The 13,018-nt window shown below is 48.5% G+C and overlaps 1 protein-coding gene across 10 annotated transcripts in view; it reads right to left on the bottom strand.

The window, feature by feature from the left end:
* Positions 1-13,018, bottom strand: part of ZFHX3 (zinc finger homeobox 3) — a 256,795-nt gene that overhangs the window by 92,494 nt on the left and 151,283 nt on the right. The window lies entirely within an intron of this gene.

Here is a 13,018-nt window from a genome sequence, read left to right as displayed (position 1 = left end):
TCCTCCCCACGTGGCCGTCCCCTTAGAGAGTTCATTAACCAAGTGCTTGGGGGTTTGTGTGTATTTCTATTACCTCCTCTTCTCTCCCCTCTGTTCTACCAGGGCACGTTGGGGGAAAAAGTTATGATAAACTTTAATAAAAACAAAATTAAAACGATTAAACCTTTCATATCCGTTAGAGATAATCTCTCTTCTGCTGGCTGGTCAAATCTGGAAGAAAACAAATGCAAACCATAGCTTACTGCTGCTTTTCAATCCAGGTCCCCCCTCCCTGCCCAAAAGAAACAGACAGAAAAGGCTGCCTGTGGCCAGATTTTTAAAATAAATTAGATTTGTCCTCACACACGGCAGCCAGGTGTGGCTGAAACTTTCTTTCCAAATATCCAGGATATATACCAACATCCTTCCCTCCAGGGCCCTTTCAATGCGAGCCTGACAATCCCAAAGGGACCAGGACCGCGAGCGGGGAGGAGTGACCCCCGTTATTGAAAAAGAATCGCTATTTCCCATTTTAAATTTACTTAGCCGTGTAATACTGCCTCATAGAAGGGAATGAAGGCCCTGCACCTGCACACCATCTACTGGAAATACACACACACCCCAGTCTGCATTCCTGATTAAAGCAAGCCCAGGAAAAAACAGTATAGTAGGGCACAAATCTTCCTGGTCTTATGGGTTCTAAGGAAGTCTTCAGATCTGCCTGGGGTCTGGACACATGTCCACAGAGAGAAAAAATGGCTGCAGAATTAGATCAGGCCTGTCTGTCAAAGGCTGGCTAGACACGCAAGTCAGAGCGAGGTCATCAGCCACCCAGGACGGGATAATGACCTCTGGACACGCAGCACCAGGGACACCAAGAGAACACAGGTGTTAGGGCACTGCACACTTTCTGGATTATGACACTAACTAGTGAAATGGAATTCTTGTGCAGGAAATACACATCACCCTCTGACACACCGAGACGCTGTGTGGAATATGAACGCCTATCAGAAGGTAGAGGGCAGGAGGAGACGGAAGGTTATTACTTCGCTCTAGTCATCCTAACACATACCCCGACGAGAGCCAGTTTCTCACTCTTCACATATGGTGTTTATGTTGTAGTAGAGACAGCTCATCCTCGAGTCCAAAGGACACGAGTCTGTCCTGTGCTTCACACTTGCGTGATGACTCACCACAAGTGGATTTTGTTTTATGAAAAAACCGCTGACCCCTGGGCTAAACCAGAGAACTCCAAAGAGCTACTCTGACCCCAGTTCAAGGTCAACGTAGCCCCTTCCACTTGCAGTCATCCTGGCTCACAAGCACCCTGCAGAGACTGCACCCTGTGGTGCCCCCTCTCCTCCCTGCCTGAGGGGCTCCTTTACTTGGGGGTGATGGGGAGGGAGACAATTCACATCTGTACGACAGTGGACATGCAAGTCAGTTTCCATGGTAACCAGAATAGTGGAAGTTGCACTGTCACTCCCCTTCTCCGACCTTTCCCATCTTGATGGGAGCAAATTCCAAATCCCCCTGCATCCTGCCAGGGTCCACAGGACCGGGCTGCTTGGACCACAGCTCCCAGCCTGCCAGCCCTCTGCCCGCCTTCCCTGCTGCTCCTCCAATCAGCCGAGGGGCTGCGCACTTGCTGGGCCCCCTGCCAGGGCCGCTCCCGCTCAGCTCCGATGTCACCTGTCACCTCCCCGGAGCGCCTTATATAACACCCTGCCCCGCCTCCCTCTATATTTATAGCACCTTGCACACCTGACATCATCTACTTGTTTATCTGCTGTCTGTCTCCCCCTTACTAGAGGGCAAAGTCCAGACTTTGCATTCTCTCCCTGCCGGCGGCTTTCCCAGAGTCTAGAGTGGCTTTCCCAGAGCCTAGAGTGGCGTGTGGCCATACTAAGGACACGCCCATGCATGCAGGATTAAAGAGCTCCACTTCTGGACTCAAACCAGTCGCTTCTTCCCCTGCCGTGGTTCTCTTCTAAAGCAAGGCAGGGCTTCCCTGGCAGCACAGTGGTTGAGAGTCCGCCTGCCGGTGCAGGGGACACGGGTTCATGCCCCGGTCCGGGAAGATCCCACATGCCCGGAGCGGCTGGGCCCGTGAGCCATGGCCGCTGAGCCTGCACATCCAGAGCCTGTGCTCCGCAATGGAAGAGGCCACAACACTGAGAGGCCCGCGTACCGCCAAAAAAAAAAAAAAAAAAAAAAAAAAGAAGCAAGGCAAGTCAGATACTGCCTTTTCCCTACTTGGGCCTCATCTTCGCCTCTTCATTTCCAAACCCTTCAGCACTTGCCCATCCTCCTGATACCTCATTTCCCTCCCTTTGTCAAAAATCACGGCCCCAATTTTGATTTTGTTCTAAATTTAACTGCCTACACAGACTTCATTGTTTTGTTAATAATTCAAGACCCACCAACCCAAATTCTAGCTCACATCTACCGCAATATCAGCATGAAAATGTCTGGGGCGGACACAAGCTTGCCTGGTCCATGGCCGGGCCACACCCTCATCACTTCAGTGCCTCACACAGCTCCCGGTACAGACTCCCACCCAAGCCCACCAGGGCAGGGCTGCCCTCTCCATTCTGTGTGGTTTCTCAGTCCTTCCTGGGTTGACTCACACAAGAAAATCACAAAAGGGTTTTGAATATTAGGAAAACCGCGCACACCATTTCCAGTTCTCGGAGAAGACCAAGGCTTAAACTCTGCTGGCTGGAGAGTCACAGATAATTGCTGCCCCTTCTCTCACCTGTCTGACGGGTTTCTTCATTTCTACCCTGAGAGGACCCGGCAGTGGATTATACTCCTTTCTGGATACGAAGAAGCCTGTCCCTGGGACAAAGCACTGCTTGTCCCTTGGATGAGGTCGTCAGCCCACACGATGGAGGCAGGACACAACGGGAAGAGCGCTGCCCTGAGCCTCTGTCTACAGCAGCACCACCCATGAGAACGTCCCGAAGGACGTTCTTCCTTCTGTCTGCACTAACACGGCAGCTCCTAGTCACACGTGGCACTGAGCACACAGTCTGGAACGGGGGGAACCTGGAGACTTGAGACCTACGATGGCTGAGAAGCAGTGAACATGCCTTGCTTTACACTCTTGCAGAGGAAGGCCCTTCTGGAGGTCGGCCGTGAAACCTGCATCCCAGATTCGCATCTGGGAAAGCTGAGGGTTGGGGAAGAGGATGTACCTGCCCTATGGACACATGTGAGGGGTGGGCCCGAAATGAAAAGGGTGAAAACTCACACACTGGGGCCTTTATCCTGGAGGATTTGACACAGATAAGGTAAAAACCACATGGAGTCAGAGTCCTTCAGGTACTTCCGGCAACCGAAAAAATGCTTTGGATGGAAGCCCAACCAATAGACACCATGTAGAATTCTCTACCAAAGCAGGTCGTAGAAGGTGGAAAGGTCTAGGGGGCGGGGGTGGGCACTCACTCCAGCCAGGACAAAAACCAAACAGGGCCACTGAACACCACCCACAAATCCACAAGGGAGCTGTGCTTGTCCTTGAAAGCACCAGTGGGTAAAAGAGAGGAGCCGCTACTGCCATAGATCCTCCCACAAGAGCCTCATACGTGACAGCCTACTGGAGAACCCTCGACAAGGGCAAGCTGTCCCCAGGCGCAGACTGCCAAGTTTCACAGGCACGAGACTATCCCTACATGGGGCTGGCTGTGCCCCTGGGGCCCATCAGTGGAAGGTTTGAGCAGAGGCTGTGTCAGGACAGGTGAGAAAAGACTCCTGGTTCGACGAGCTCAGTGGGCACAGCACTCTGACCCCTTGCCTGATCTAACAAGGGGACTCCTCTGGAGTCCTCTGCCAGGAAGCTTGCTCTGTTTTTTCTTCACAGGCCAAGGCCCTGACCGAGGACCAAGGGCTGGGAGCAGGAAGCTACGGAGGGACCAGCAGGTCCTGACAATGCTGCGTGAGGGCCGCGTCCAGGGTCTCACCACCGCCCTCCGCCTCTGCGCCCACCTCCACCTCCTGCTCTCCTTCCACATCCAAAAGGACCACAGATAAAGAAACAAGACACTGGCCTCAGAGGTCAGAGAGTCAATGTTACGGCTTGAAATGTGTTCCCCAAATTCACATGTTGAAGCTCTAACCCCCAACACCTCAGATGTGAATCTGTATTTGGAGAAAGACCTTTAAGGCAGTGATTAAGTTAAAAATGAGTGTTAGATTGGATTAGGGCTCACCCCGACTGATGTCCTTGTAAGAAGAGGACGTTATGACATACAGAGAGACACAGGGCTGAGCACAGAGCAAAGACCATGGAAGAAGAGAAGCAGCCGTCTGTAGGCCAAGGAAAGTGGCCTCAGGAGAAACAAAACCTGCCAACACCTTGGACTTCCAGCCTCCAGAACTGGGAGTAAATTAAGTTCTGTTGTTTAAGGTACTCGGCCTATGGTATTTTGTTATGGCAGCTCTAAGCACACTAAGGCAGTCTGAAAGGACAAACTCTGTCCTAAGCAGAGGATTTTAACCCAAGGAAAATGGTGAGAGCAAAGCACATAGATTCTTTTTGTGTCTTCATGAGAGGGCAACAGATCCGGATAAAACTGAGTTAAAACAACAGGCAGGCCTGTTCCAAGAAAAATCGCATACTGTCCAATTTTTAATATTCTAATTAGAGCAGAAGTCAAGGATCTTTTAAAAGCAATAAATAGCTCTTTTTATTAACAAACACACAAAAGGTCTCAAGATATAGTCTTGAGGTATAAAACTATAAAAAAAAACTATACAAAAAAAAAAAAAACTATACAAAGCCCTTTAACAACCACTCTGAAGGATACATCTTTACAAAGTCCTTCCCAGCTCCCTCAGAACTGCTAATGGATTAGGCTAAAGTGGCAAAACCCAAAGTAAGAGCCTATTTGAAAACATATTTCTCCCATACTGAGAAAAACTGAGGGGGAAAAAAAAAGCAAAAAGAGAAATGGGAAAGCAATAAAGAACACACCCTACGCAGCCCGGCAGAAAGCAGGTGGCAGGTAGGCACCATATTCTTTAAAACGGAAGCCAAAGAGTTGGAAAGTGCAGCCCAAACCCAGCCTGGACCTGCAGGATCCCAGTGGAACCCAAAGCCAGGGTAAGTGTGTCATGCGCCCTCACAGCCGGCCAGCGCTGTCCATCAGAACCTTCTGAACTGTTCTAGAAATCTGTTCTGTCCACCAAGGTAGCCATGAACCACATGTGACTAAGAAGCACTTGAAATTTGGCTAGTATGACAAGAGAGACTGAATTTTAAATTTTTATTTAACCTTAATTAATTTAAACTTAAATAGCCACAGGGGGCTTGTGGCTGCCGTGCAGAACGGGCAGACAGAGAATCTGGAGAAGCCTCCTTGCTGCTCTCAAGGGATCTAGAAACCCAACGACCAAGGGACTCCGGACAGTGCTTATTCTGATTTGGGAGGCCAGAAAACTTTCCACTGTTAGTCAATGTTTGAAAAAATCATGTGGGACTATTATAATTCTCCTAATTGGGTCACAGTTTGAAGGGGCTTCTTCCTTAACATCTGTAACTCTGAGAAGAAGGCTTTGAGCTATTTCTGTAAGCAAAGAGACAGATGCATGTTCTATTTCCCTGGCCCCCTGCCAAGGTCAGGAACAAGTTTAATAGAACTAGCCCAAGAAATGGATTCTTTAGACATTCCTAAAGGCAAAACAAGTACAAATCTTCCTTTCTCTTGAAAAACTACATTTGGGCAACACAGGAGGCGTGAAGTGCTGGGATGAGGGTCTGCCCACGTGGCGGAGGACAGTAGATGATGACCGCCCCATCCTGCTACCGCCATCCCCAACCCACATGAAATCCAGGTGCACAGCCCTAACCCCAGCCCAGCGCAAACACCGACTCACTGGCTAGCTACCCATGTTCATCTGTCAAGATGCAAACTTTCAAGCTCCTTGGATACCCCTTTCAAAGGTGACTTGGCAGAAAAGTTTCACTGAAGTGCTACTTGGTGTGTCATGACATTCTCTGTCTCCCTTGGGGATCCCTGTGTTTCTGGGCTCTCTGACATGCTCACAGCCCTAAGCAGGAGACCCCTAATGCTCACCCTCAATATCCCCCCTCCAAAAGGACCCCCAGTCTCTCCTAATTCCAGTTACCATCAGCGGCGCCTTTTTTTCTTTTATCTTTTTGCTGTGCCCCTTGGTATCACCCTCCCTGGAAGGGAGCAGCCACAGTGTTGCCACCTCTCAGAGTGGGCAGCGCAGGGTGGCTACCTACCCAAGGGGACAGCATGCAAGACAACTAGAGCCCCCAACTGAGGACAGGGCTAACCGGCAGGCAATGTCTAGCCATACATACAGCCCAATATATAGGCAATGTATGCTCCAGGGCTATATACTGAAATAAAACCAAAAAACCTCGACAGCTTTGAACGTCCCATGAAAATAAAGCAACTAGTAAATGGTGGATCCAGAGTATCAAAGGGCGAATAAATGATAATCACTGCAACTCAGGCTACTGCAGCCTGATCTCAGATAATTTCTAAAAGGTGGAATGTCTTGGTGCAGACGCTCGTCTCTTCTGGAGAAGACAGAAGGGAAACAGAGTAGGTGGGAGGTCGTAGACCCTGGACCCACTGCCCAAGGACTATCCTGGTGATGTCACATCCTCTCCAGAGGGACCCCTCCAGACCAGGAGCACGGGACAGCAGTGAACCAGCACCCCGCACATGTCCACCTTCCAACACACCAGATCATTAGCACGCTTTGCAGAGAGCAAGCAGAAAACCTTAGCTGTCCTTAATTCCCCAGTGCAAGAAAGCTCCTAGATAACGGCTCTTGGACTTCTTGCCTGGTATCCACGTCATCTCCCTGACTCTGGCTTCATTATATCCCTAGCTTAGAAGCAACAGCCTCTCCAAGATGCCTCTTCATAACACACTCTGGCGTTCCAGGGGAGACAGTGCCATCACTACAAAGCTGTTTTGTACGGAGAGACAGATCCTTAGCTTCTACACTGGCCTGGGGTGTGGGTGCCTGTGTGTGCGTGTGCACATGCACGCCTAGGCATGCACACACGTGTGGGAGGAGGCGAGGACACACTAGCGTATACTTAGAGGAGGAACTAAGACAAGGAATACGGAATCAGAAGCCATCACAATTACAAACGTAAATGAACAGGCAACTGGCGCTGGCCTTTGTAGATTGTTAGAGGGCTAATTAAGGCAAGCCAGGAACTCTGTCCCAACGAGGAAACAAGGCAGTGTGCACCCTAAGAAGTGCTCCTGTGCCCTTCATATGGGCGCAAAATGCAAACCAGACAGTAGCCAAGCGACGCAAACTTTATCCCGGCGAGCGGGAAACCTGCCACCATGAGCGAGGCAGCCAAGGCTCACCCCTTGGCTTCCTGGGAGCAATTTTGCTAATGGCTCTGTCAATGAGCTCCACCACTATCTGAGCTCTTGCCATGTGCCTGGCACTCAGATCCCACCCATGAAGCAGCCAGATATGCCAATTACAAACTATGCTTAGAACGGTTAGTTCAAAAGCTTTAAAAAAAATTAGAGTCAAACTATACCCTATTCTGCAAACTCCATTCTTCATTTAACAATATTATATTCTCTTTTCATGTCGATACACAATGGCGTCCTTTATCTAAAAAAGCACACTGAAATTCACAACCCTATCCCAATAGTCCTTCATCAGCGAATGGATTTAAAACAGATAAAGTCATATTTTCTCTACTCCTCCATGAGTGCTTAAATTTTCAGTCACCCCAATTTGTTCTGACATTCTTTTTCCATTTAACTTTTCTAGTTAGAAATACTTTATCCTACTTTTTCCCAAACCCCATGGACAAGACACACAGTCAGAAGGAAAAAGGAAAGAGCATAACTGTGCTGGTTTTATGAAAACAGTGCTTCAGAACTGGCCACAACATATTTTAGTGCTATAAGAAGAATGACACTGAAATTGCATATAATTTAGCCATTTACAAAAAAAAAATGCACTTCATATTCAGAGGGCAGCCTTATGCCAATTTTGAAAAATCAAAACAAAAACAAATGAGAAAGTGGAAAACAGTACATTTTCTTATTCTCTTAAACTGTATGAGTTAAGCAGAACTCCCTGGAAGTTGGTTCAAAAAAATAACCCATCGAGTGAAGCCGGTGAGTGTTCCAGTAAAGGTTGTCACCAAAACCACATCATCACTTGGCCAGCTGTGTCTGCCTCCCTGACCCCAGGAATTCACTACCTTGAGTGCCAAAGATGTGTCAGTGAAGGAGGCCGCCGTCTTCCGCTCCAAGCAAAATATTCCCCTAAACTCTGAATGAGCGCGCCCTCTGTAAACTGAGCCACCGTCCAGTTGCCCCGGATGCCTGGGCTGGCGTATTATGCAGTGGACCCACACCAAGAGCTGAGAGGAGAGCAGCAGCTGTGCTCCCAACTCAAAGTCTCGCACACAGTAGGTGCTCAATGAAGAATCATTAGATTACTTCTGTGCGATGTTCGGAGGTTGACGTCTCCGTGAAAGAAGTAGTTAAGGCGAGGGTAAGAGAAACAGGAGGAGGAAAAGGAGAGGAAGGCTGAGGACAGAAACACAAAGCACCTCTTGTCTTCTGGAAGCCCAGGGCACTGATAGAGTGAAATTAACTACAGTTTCACCCGGGAGCCAGAAATGCCTTTTTAATAAGCAAACAGGGAAGCTGATCCTACACACGATCCACCTACGAGAGCTTTCCATCTTTCAAGAGCTTCTGGTCAACTAAGGGGAAGCAAACAGCCGAAGCCAGCACTGGGAGATATAACCCAGGGTGTGGCCACAACAACAGGCTTTCTCTTCCTTTATCTGTGTGTGGGGATGAAACAGAAAGGCTAAATCCCAACAAAGTCAGGAGAACACTTGCTCTTGCAGAAAATACACTCACGCCACGAACTGAAAGGCCAGGTCACACACAAAAAATGTGGGGATGCAGTGAACCTCATCTAGTTTGGTCACTTTCTTTTCTCTGAGATGTATAATTCCAAGACATGCTTTTTTAAGTGGGAAGGCCGTGTGTGTGTGCGCGCGCGCGCGCGTGTGTGTGTGCACGCGTGCGTGCGCGCATGTATGTCTGTAGCAAGGACGAAGCCCATCACACTCGGTTAAAGACAATATAATACAGGACTCAGCCTGCCCACTGATGTAAGGGTGAAGCTTGCCCACAAGCAGGACCATGTAAGGGAGGGTGGACTTCTTATCAGCACATGGTCAGCAACCGAGACTCAGTCCTTTGGTGCAGCAGGGCAGGACCTAGACGCTTTACGTCTGGTCATGAGGCCTCTCAAGGGGTTAGAGGGCCCATGGTGGGTGTAAGTCCTGGCCACTGCCACAAGTTCTGAAGGGCAGAGGAGACCTTCACAATTTCTCCTTCTCTACACTTCCACGTGGGCTGGCAGGCTACGTGGTAAGCCTGACTGATTGGAAAACACGTGGGCTTAAGTTAACAAGTAAGATTTGAAGAAGTGATACTTCTGTCACCCACTGGGAAGAATCCATGGTAGAGTCCACTCCATCAGCCTCAGCAAGGGAAGCCCTGCCACCTGCAGAAGGCGGCAGGAGACTGGGGTCTGAGGTCCTGGGCTCAGAGAAGGAAAGGAAGTTATTTCTGATGGCTTTTGTGTAAAACTTTCTGGTATGTGGACGAGACAGGAGGAAAGAAAAGGAAGGAAAGGAGAGAGAAAACCATCGTTTAACCAGATGATGACAGAATACCAGGAACGAAAACCCTAGACAGCGCCACCGTTTATACGCGGCTTAGAGTCAGAACAGGCAGGGCTCCTGAAAGGTGCCCAAAGATTCCCTGAGGCCACCTTATGCTACATGAATGATGTTTCCAGCTGAAGATTAGTCACCCAATCCTTACGTTCCAGGGGAGAAAACTGGGAAGACAGGCATACCTCAGAGATACTGCAGGTTCGGCTCCAGAGCATTGCGATAAATCGAGTATTACAATAAAGCGAATCACACGAATTCTGTGGTTTCTCGGGGTGCATAGAAGTTACATTTACACTATACTGTAGTCTAGTAAGTGTTCAACAGCATGATGTCTAAAAAATGTACCTACCTTGATTAAAAAATACTTTATTGCTAGAAAATGTTAACCATCCTCTGAGCCTTCGGGGGGTTGTAATATTTTTTGCTGGTGGAGGGTTTAAAATATTGCGAGAATTACCAGAACGTGACACAGACACACAAAGTGAGCAAATGCTGTTGGAAGAATGGGGCCCACAGACTTGCTCCATGCAGGTCAGCCACAAACCTTCTATTTGTAAAAGAATGAAGCATGTGGAGCACAGTGAAACGAGGTATGCCTGTATTTTATAAAGTTTGTGTTTACAAAACTTGAAGCTGATGACTTTCAATGTCTTAACTCTACTAGGCCCACAACGTCCCTTTTCTTGAAGACGTTCTTCCAAGAAGTTTTTAACAGTCAATTCCCGGCGGGAGGGAAAAGGATATATTAAAATATATAAGATGAGTTATCTTAAATGAGTTTCTAAAACGGAACCGAGTTACTGTTAATGCCAATATGAGTATTGTCTAATAATTTGTCCCTTTTGTCATTAGTAAAGAGTATAAATAAACAGAGCTAGGGCGTATGAGTGGGAGGGGCGCAGGGTTGGGAGGGAGGTGGGTGGAGAGCAAAAACATGACTCCAGGCCAAAGACAATACAAAAGGATTCTGAAATACAGAAAGGAAGTCTATCATCTAGACTAAAGTTGCTCATACACTTCGGGAGGAGGAAAAAAAAACCCCTAATACGCATTAAATGAGAGAAACCCAGAAGGCAATGGTGTAAGAAAGCAATTCCAGAGCGACTGCATAAATAGAAGTATTACATTATAAAACAGGGAACTGTCTGTTCCAGTCCATAGACCCCGGGTGAAATGGCAGCTGTACACTATTTAGTTTGGGGCACCTCATTAATAAAAAGGGAATTCTGAGCAGAGTGAAAGGAAGAATTGAGGGGCGAAAGGGACCAGCTTTTAGCGGAAGATTGAAACAATGATGTGTGCAGAGCTCGCAAAAAAAAAATTTTTAAACCCTGAAATAAATAGGTCTGAGTATATTGGCAGAGGAAAGAGAATCCTGTGAAATGACTTAATAGCAGAATAATGGGGGATGGCAGGCTCCAACAGGCCAAAATGCCCCAGTGGGGAGCAGGGACTCCCACAGCCAGATGGCACTGGCACGTCTGGGGGTGCTGGGCCCCGTCCCTGGCTCACATGCAGAGCCATGGGGTCAGACACGAAGCACAAGCCCCAGAGATTAAGACTGAACTTTAACCCAAAGGGGCATTTACCATACACATGGGAAGGCACAGTCAGTCTTGCAGCGACCTGGAGGTGACAAAAATCATCCTGGTACCCACACAGTACTTTCCCGAAGCAACATTTCAGACTGACTGCCGGGAGGACGGGCCCCTCCTCTGTGATAATCCTACACTAGCAGGGGGGGAAGCATTCTCCAATTTTGGTATATCCCACCACTGAAGACTCCGGTTTCGTTTATATGGAAAAAGGGAGCAAAGCTACAGCCAGGTGACGGAGACAAGAGCCATGGGCAGAGGGGTCCATAAGGGCTCGGGAGGGATGTCTCCTGGAGGAAACGAAGCTAACAGAGAAACTGATACAGCAGAGCCTTCGGAGATGAGAAAATGTCTACGCTGGCAGAGAGCCAGCCATGAATTAATCGTAGGTACCTAGAAAACCAGGGGAAACAAAAAAGTTGTACAAGAAGGTAAATGAAATTATAAAACTCGACATGGCTCAGCTGTGATTAATATTTATAGAGTCAGAGTAATGAAAACACTGAATTTTAATATGCCCCCAAATTATTATTTAAGCATAATGGACGATGAAGGGAGGGGAAGACTTAGTGTGTAGGGCGCTGGGGTGTGTGGGTACCGTGTCTGTGTGTGTATGTGTATGAGAGAGTGTGCATGGATTATGGGAGGGTATGTGTGTGAGTGGTATGAGTGTGTGAGCTTGCGCAACGGCATACCAGGAAAATCCACATCTTCTGGAGTAGAAAGCCAATAGATAATGTGTACAACTTACCAAAAAAAAATTTTTTTGATCAAGAAATAGTAGTAGAAGCTCGTTAAGAAATATGGAAATAAGTAACAAAAGGAACACTTAAACTTGAAAGGTGATGCTCTGGGGAATGGGACTGGCGGGGGCTATGCCATTTTTCACAGTAAGGTTTACATAACTTTTTGCCTTTAAAAACTTCATAAAAACGTGAATGATAATATTAGGATTAAAGTCCCCACATGGCCACGACACGTGAGAGGCCGAGAGGACGCGGCAGGCGATGGAGACACCAAAAGGCCTGAGTCTGCAGCCCGGCTAGGTCATTCGACAGCATGCCATCGGAAGGAGAAAGAGGTCTGCAGGGGAAGTTGTGAGCCCAGCGTGTATGAGGTGGCGCCCGTGAGAGGTCCAGGAAGCTGTCTGAAGGGCACACGTGCCAACACCAGGAGACAAAGTTTCAAGAGGCTGGGAGCCAAGGGCCAGGCCTAGTGCCCAGGTGATGACGGCACGTAGGGCAGCCTGAGGGCCATGAGCCGGGGTGCGGGGCGGGGGCGTGGGGGGGTGGCGTGGAAGACAGTCCAGAGCAACAGGAGGACAGGAGAGAAACACGTCCAGGGAGGGGCGCTTCCAGAAGGGAATGGGCAGCAATTTCAAAGACCACAGAAAGAAAAAGGCTCAGCACGTAGCCACTGGGCTCGGAAAATCCGAAGTCAGCGGTGACCTTCTCAAGGATGGTTTGATGACGGGAGGAAACGGGCTATGATAGGCTGACGTGTGAACAGGAGATGGACCAACACAGAGTGCTCTTTCAAGAATCTGAAGATGCTGTTGGAGAGAGAGAGTGGGACACAGGATGAAGTGAGGGCTTTAACCATAAATGGTTTTTAAAGAGACAGGTGACTGTCCTGTGCTCCCGACCAGAGAGAAAGGGACTGGAAGGCTAAAAAGATAAGAGAGGGGGGAGATTCTACTGAGTGAGGTCCC

The sequence above is a fragment of the Pseudorca crassidens genome, chromosome 20 (genome assembly GCF_039906515.1).
Source record: "Pseudorca crassidens isolate mPseCra1 chromosome 20, mPseCra1.hap1, whole genome shotgun sequence".
Lineage (NCBI taxonomy): Eukaryota > Metazoa > Chordata > Mammalia > Artiodactyla > Delphinidae > Pseudorca > Pseudorca crassidens.
The sequence above is the reverse complement of the archived record's forward strand: the minus strand, read 5'-3'. Positions and strand labels throughout refer to the sequence as shown.